Source organism: Corvus brachyrhynchos, unplaced genomic scaffold (assembly GCF_000691975.1).
Source record: "Corvus brachyrhynchos isolate BGI_N302 unplaced genomic scaffold, ASM69197v1 scaffold99, whole genome shotgun sequence".
In the NCBI taxonomy this organism is placed as follows: Eukaryota; Metazoa; Chordata; class Aves; order Passeriformes; family Corvidae; genus Corvus; species Corvus brachyrhynchos.
In genome coordinates this window covers 1,425,790-1,432,446 of record NW_008239778.1, presented here as the reverse complement: position 1 = coordinate 1,432,446, position 6,657 = coordinate 1,425,790, and the positions used below count along the sequence as shown (strand labels likewise).

The 6,657-nt window shown below is 41.8% G+C and overlaps 1 protein-coding gene across 3 annotated transcripts in view; it reads left to right on the top strand.

The window, feature by feature from the left end:
* The window catches only part of RFFL (ring finger and FYVE-like domain containing E3 ubiquitin protein ligase), a 30,049-nt gene that overhangs the window by 4,683 nt on the left and 18,709 nt on the right, over positions 1-6,657 (top strand). The window lies entirely within an intron of this gene.

Here is a 6,657-nt window from a genome sequence, read left to right as displayed (position 1 = left end):
TTATTTATACTATTTGTTACTTGCTCCTCTGACTTGAATACAAATCACAGACAGATTTTTGCAGTGTAAAATACCTAAGTCAGGAATGTCATTCTGAGTGAAGGAATTCCTGGAAAGAATTGAAATACGTTGTTCAGCTCGCTGCTGGGCTTCAGGAGCGACTTGGAATGCCTACAAGGTGTGCAGCTGGGATTCAAAGCACCTGTAAATGACTACATGTGTATGGCAAAATAACACACTTAGAAACAAAGCACTTGCAGCATTTCTTTTTATCTACCTTCAGAGACACCTTAAATCTGCAAATAACCTTATCTGATCACCCTGATACCACCTCTGAACTCTGCCAGGAGTGAAAACCTATTTCAAGGTTTAAACTATGTGTGTTTTAGAGATAACACACAACACATTTATTACAGTTTTGCCATTTTGGTCCCTTGGAACCCTCAACATTGCACGATTTCAGTTTGTTCAGCTCTTGCTGTGGTAAAGGCCATTTATATCAGGTTTTCAAACAATGTGTTCAACTGCATATAATGAAGCCTTTTCATACAACAGAATGTAGGCCAGAGCCCAGCCTGATTCATGAAAGGCTTTACTTTGTCTGAGGGAAGTAAGATGATCGTTCTTGGAATGAGGCCTGTCTCCCTCAGTGCTGCTCTGCCCAAAGCCAAAGTCGCTTGGTTAGACATTGTTCTGGAGGCCTGAGCTTGCTTTTTTACTTCTGGATGTGGCTCTTAAGAACATGAGCTAAAGCTTTCATCTCTCTCGCAGGAATAAGAGCTGCAGGCTTGAAATTAAATCTAGTCCATGGTAGCATTTCCTAAAAATTCCCCTAATAAAAGAAAATGTGAAGAAAAGGGTATTACTGTCCCCTGTGTGCTTGCCTGATCAGCCTTAATACTTGATTATGGAGGAAACAGATTAAATGTATTGACCAAATCTTCTAAACTCCTAAGGAAAAGAGAGTTTTTACAATATGCACAACAGATTTGAAATTGAAAACCCTTGATGTTTTCCTAACCAGCAGTTTGACAGCGTGCTGCCTCCTTCACACCTTATCTTGTCTCAAGTCCCAAGAATGTTTGTCTTTTTTTTGTTTTGTTGGTTTTTTTTAACAAGGCCACATTTGTCAGTGACACTTTTAAGTTGAAATGTCCCTTTAAGCAAAAAACTTTGAGCACTATTTTATTCTGCACGTTGACCATAATTTTCATTGTGAACTGGGAAAGCCTTCAAACCAATTCCAACCAAAAAATAAACCACCAAAAAATGAATGGGACTTGCATTGTCTTTTGTACATGTGTGAAACACTAATTTGGCCTCAAAATTATCTTGCTTTGTCTTTTTTTTTTTTTTTAAATATTATCTTGCTTTGTCCTGGTTTTTTAAAAATATTATGTGTTTTGTTCTAACGTAAAATTGTTAGGATGCTCTGCACAAGTGCGAGGAGGTTGTTCACTCTCAGCATTTCTTCCCTTCCATGAGCTCTGTAGTTCTCTGAAAGTATTTAATTCCATTATGAATACAGTACTGCTTTAAAGAAATGAAATATTGATTCCATTCCCTGATGGGGCATTACCTGTATTTTGCTTATGGAAAACTCAAGCACAGAGAACTGAAGTGGCCCAAACTGACAGAGCTGGAGACTGAAACCAAAAATCCTCACCCTGAATTGTCCCACATTTGCCCCCATTTGTCCCATTACTAATCTGAAAATTATCCCAATTATCAACACAATGGTATTTCTTGAAATGCAGATTACAATTTCTTTTTAAAATGGAATGTCTGGTATCTGATTTTGTTTGTGTAGTCAAAAAATGGGTCAGTTTCTGCTGAACTATTGAACTGGGAAAAGTAGAGTTCAAAAGAGAAGAAAGGTCATGTTGATGTTATCAGGTCAGTGGTGGAAAATATTGTCATAGGGAGCTTCTTACTGGCGGCAGTCATGTCTGCTTGTGCTGAAATACCAGATAAATTGTTGTTTGTTTGGGATCTGAGGACGGAAGTGAAGATGTTTTGAGGTTTTATTTTAAAAATAAGTCTTTGTTGTTAGAGGGCTATGTGAAAGTACAAGACAGCTTTATATCTGTTCCAAATCTCCATGATAGTTGGTCTGGTTTTATTCCTCATGTCCCAATACCATGATTTAGTCCAATATGAAAATCTTGTCTGTCATTTTGCAAAGCAAAAGAAAACCCAGAATGGAAAGAAATGCTCCTGCCAGTTACAGAGAAGCAAAATTAAAATGTGATGGTGCCTGTGTACTGCAAAGGTTGAGGAAAAAAACCCCAACAGAAGGTGAATTAAAAAAACCCCAAATGAAGTAGATTTTTTGGTTTATAAACCCCAGTGATTCTGGAGCACTGACTCATGATGTCTGAATGTCTGGGCTTGCCAAGAGCCTGCACTGAAATGTGACCCTGTTGGCTTGGGCCATATATGGGAAATTTCCCCTCTGTGACAAAGGTAGGGAATCCAGGAGATGCAGGTCCCTGTCTGAAGCTTTCCTTACCTCCTGTCCTCTCAGTCTTTGGTAAAAATACATTCCCTGCAGGTTGGATCCTGCAGTGATTCCACGTTCAGCACTTTCTGTTTGATCCCATGAATTGGGTGGGTTTAGGTGAGCTCTGCCATCAAAGGATGCCGGTCCTGCCTCTGTTGGTGCTTCACACAGGTGATGAAAAGGCTTGACAAAGAACTTGAATGTTCTGCCGTTATATATAGAGAGAGAGAAAGAGATGTAGCAATAAAGGAGAACTACCTATTTTTTTTGGATCATGGCTTTAGTTCCCAGAGACAAATGTTTACTTGAATGGTTTGTGAGCTCCTGTGTGAGCTCTTGCAGAATCTCCTCAGGATGTGCCCCCTCAACTCAGTAACCACAACCATGGGACCAGATGGCTATTGGATTTGTTCATGTTTGTTTGAATAAAGCCAAGATTTCAGGCTGCTTTGTTTTGGATTTCTCAGTCCTTAATGCTCTGCAGATATTGAGGCTGGAGGGAGAGAGAGGCACAGCAGTGGAACAAGGATGGTGGTAAAGGAACCAATGTAGAACCTTTTAGCCCTAGAAACAAACACTGCAAATGGCTGGAAATGGACTTTTCCACAACATCTGTCCCATGAATGCTGTAGAGAGTTCATGCTAGTCCTGATAGCAGACACTGGGTAGTAAGGCTTGAACTTTCCCTCAGTTTTCGAGCTCTTCTCCAGGGCTGCAATTCTGAATTTCAAATGCTTCCATGCTAAATGGAGATTGGCACAAAAATAATATTTATGGAAATGCTTTAAGAGTACAACTTCAAAGTCCCTCTCAAAGTTCCACCTGTATTAACTTCCTTCAGATAAGAGGGATGTTTTCCCTTGTCGACAGATAAGGTGACTAAACTATAAATAAACTCACTTTTTAATGGCATTACCTTTTGTTATCTCAGGAACAAAACCAGTCCTCAGGTGTGTATTCAACATCCTGGACCTTTTTTTAACTGCTGACTAATTTCTAAGTGTTTCTGCAGCCTGGGAGGGCAGAGCTTCCCACACCGTGTCGGATGTGATGGCTGTGCTCGTGTTTGTACGTGTGTGCCGAGGGAGAAGATCTGCAGCTGCATTTTGTTCTATTTCAGCACCTAGTTTGGATTTGAATTCAGATTAATTTGGAATAGGCATAGCTATGAAATGAGTCTGCAGTGTTTGCACTTGTTATGATGTGCCTCAGTTATATACATCCAGATCTGTTTCAGTCCAGCCAAATAAAAATTATGTTGTTTCAGGCTCCAGTTAAATAGGTTAGAGGTTGCCTGCCACTCTGCACAGAGCTGTGGTGCCTGCAGTCCCACTGCATGTACACTTTTCCACTTGTATAAATTCCATGGGGTTTAGGTTGATTTTCTACCAGCAGCTCCTGGAATAAGGTGGGGAGAAGAGTAGGTTTGGCATGCAAAGAATTTTGAGGCTATATTTTGATTTTGGAGGGGTGAAATTTAGAAGTTTCCTGGTTAAAAATAAACCCATAGTTTGGCATGACAAGTAATTTTCAGGATTTCTAACTGGTGTTGTAATTTATCAGCAAACACTCTCAGTTTGGGGTGCCTGGGACACAGTGATAGCCCAGAGTCCATGGAGCTTTAGGGCCAACTGCAATCCCAATTTCAGGGAAACTTACTGGAATTCTGGCTGATTCTGTCCAACCTCCAGTTTGAGGAGCTGAATCTGGGATAATGCACCTCTCTCTTCTCCCTTCAACTGCCCCCATATGCTTGTGCTTCATTCCAAAGATGAACTGTTGGTGAATATGTAATTAATCCAGTTGTCATAATGAAACAAGATGTGTAGTTGTCATCACAGGCCTTTGGGGCCAAGGATTTCAATGGAAATAGCTTGATCTCTTTTTACCTGAAGTTGGGAACTCGAGATGTGATGAAAATGCAAATTTATATCCTTTCTTCTCCCCTTTTTTCTCCAGCTCCCTGAATTCCCCCATTTAGGAGAAGGGTATCATTAAACCCTCTGACAGTGGTTACCTTCTTCCATGGTGAAATCACCTTCCAGCAGAGGGGATTCAAAGCTGTTCTGTGGTTAAACTGTGGATCTGCTCCTGTTTGTTTGCAATACCCAAACACTGAAGTCACTTAGTTCACAGCAGTGTTTTGCAGCACAGCAGAAACTTATTTTCAGCAAGGTTCTATTCTGGGCATTGTAAAATTTGCTGAGAGAGGGAGGTATTTGTAGTGTGGAGAGGAGGAGGACTCCCTGAAAAGCTCCTGCTGTGCCTTTGGAGCCACTTTCTGGCTTCCAGGTGGGCACACATCCTGGAAACCTCCCCCAGCTATTGCCACGTGGCTGTCATGGAAGAGTGGTCTAGGTGGGTTTTAGGATGAAATCTGGATGGCATGGAATAACAATCCTCCCTGGAGTAGGGCTGGTTAGGGAAGCTGCACAGTTATTTAAATGTTCAGGTTTTCATTGAGCAATTTATTGCTACCTATTGCAATTACAGTTTTAGCAATGACCCATGCAGCTGAATCCAAGAAAACCTGTGAGGATAGGAATGAACCTCTTTCTCCAGAATGAAAAGGACTGGTTGAGTTGGTAGGGGATAGTTCAGGATTCATGGACTGCTCCTTGCTGACATTTTGGTGGAGAGCTTCCACCTTCAGTGACACTTTTGGGCGTGAGACTAAGGATAGAGACACACATCCACCCATGCAGGATGCTGGGAATGGTAACAAAACAGTACTCTGGAATCTTACTTCTCCAGAGTCTCCTTTCTTCTCCTCCTGACTTGGTTCCTGCTATATATTACGACTGACTTAATTCAGTCTTGCTGATGAATATAAACCAGTGTGAGAGAGCACAGCAGCTTTTTGAACTGTTTTTCAGCATAACAGGAGAGTGGAAGGGAGATAAGTCTGAGGTCACAGCACATTCTTTGGGAAGAGGTATGGGACTAAGGAATTGAGATAGACTGGGTAAGAAAAATAATTTTCTAAAATCACATGAGTTCATTAATCACTTTGTTTTGTTTTGTGTGAAATTGCTGGAAGAATGTCACTAACTTGCAAAGGAAAAAGGTGGTTGACTTTCCATCTTGGCCCATGTCTTGAGACCTAATTACAGTTAATAGCAAGAAGAGCTTTTAATCTAAATATTTTTTCAATATATAAAATGCAACTTTGGGTCAAAATAAACAGCTTATATTAAAATAATACTCAGGCCAGGTATCCAGTTCCTTACAAAACAGGATTTCCAAGCTTCTAATGTTAAAATGGGGGAAATTTCCAAGCTTCTAATGTTAAAATGGGGGAAACACCAATTAAAATGGTGTTGCTTGTGCTGCAGAGGAGAGGGAAAGTGGGGAAGCATCGAGTTTGCAATTCCAGGTGCAAAGCTGGGAGTCAAGTAAGGTGGTGTCTGTTTTGAATTAGCTTTCTGGGCAACACTCTCTAAATCCCACAGCTTTCTAAACCAGTTTTCTCCATTTTCAAATGGGAATTGCAGCTCTCTAGTTTCAAAGAGGTGCTCGAAGCTGAGGTCCTTTGTGCTTGTAACAGTGCTGGTGGGATTTCAGGTGGAGATCTGTCTGTAAACCTCCCAAACAGCATCAAGGGTTGCTGGGAGTAAGCTTGCAGATTACTCTGAGCATGCTGATAAGCACTGGTACAGCTGCAAAATGCTCTTAGAATACCTGCTGGGTTTTTCTCATGTATATAAGAACTCGTAATTTTCCTCTCAGCTAAGCCAGTTTTCCAAGGGCTTACCTGGCAAATGCTTTACTCAATGTAAACCAGGTTATAGCAGCATAAAAGGGGCTTTGTCTGCACGATGGTTTGCTCTGTACCACGCAAGTGGGAAGTGACTTTTGGTGCTTCTCTGGGCTCAGCACTAATTGAAGGTGCTGGCGTTTCAGCAGAGCTGTGTGTGGCTGTGCTGAACGCCTGCGGCCCCATTGCAGCTTTTTCCTGCTCTGCCTTGCACCCTGCCCCGGCGGGCTGCCCTGTTTACTCTCTGCTCTGTGGTAAATGGATGTCACTTCCTTCATTAAAATGCTGGTGCGTGGCCAGATTCCCTTCCTTTGGGCTCGCACGCTCGGAGCAGCAGCGCTGCCGAATCCAGCTGCGTGCCGCGCTCCGGGATCTGCTCCTGGCTGGATTGTTGGGA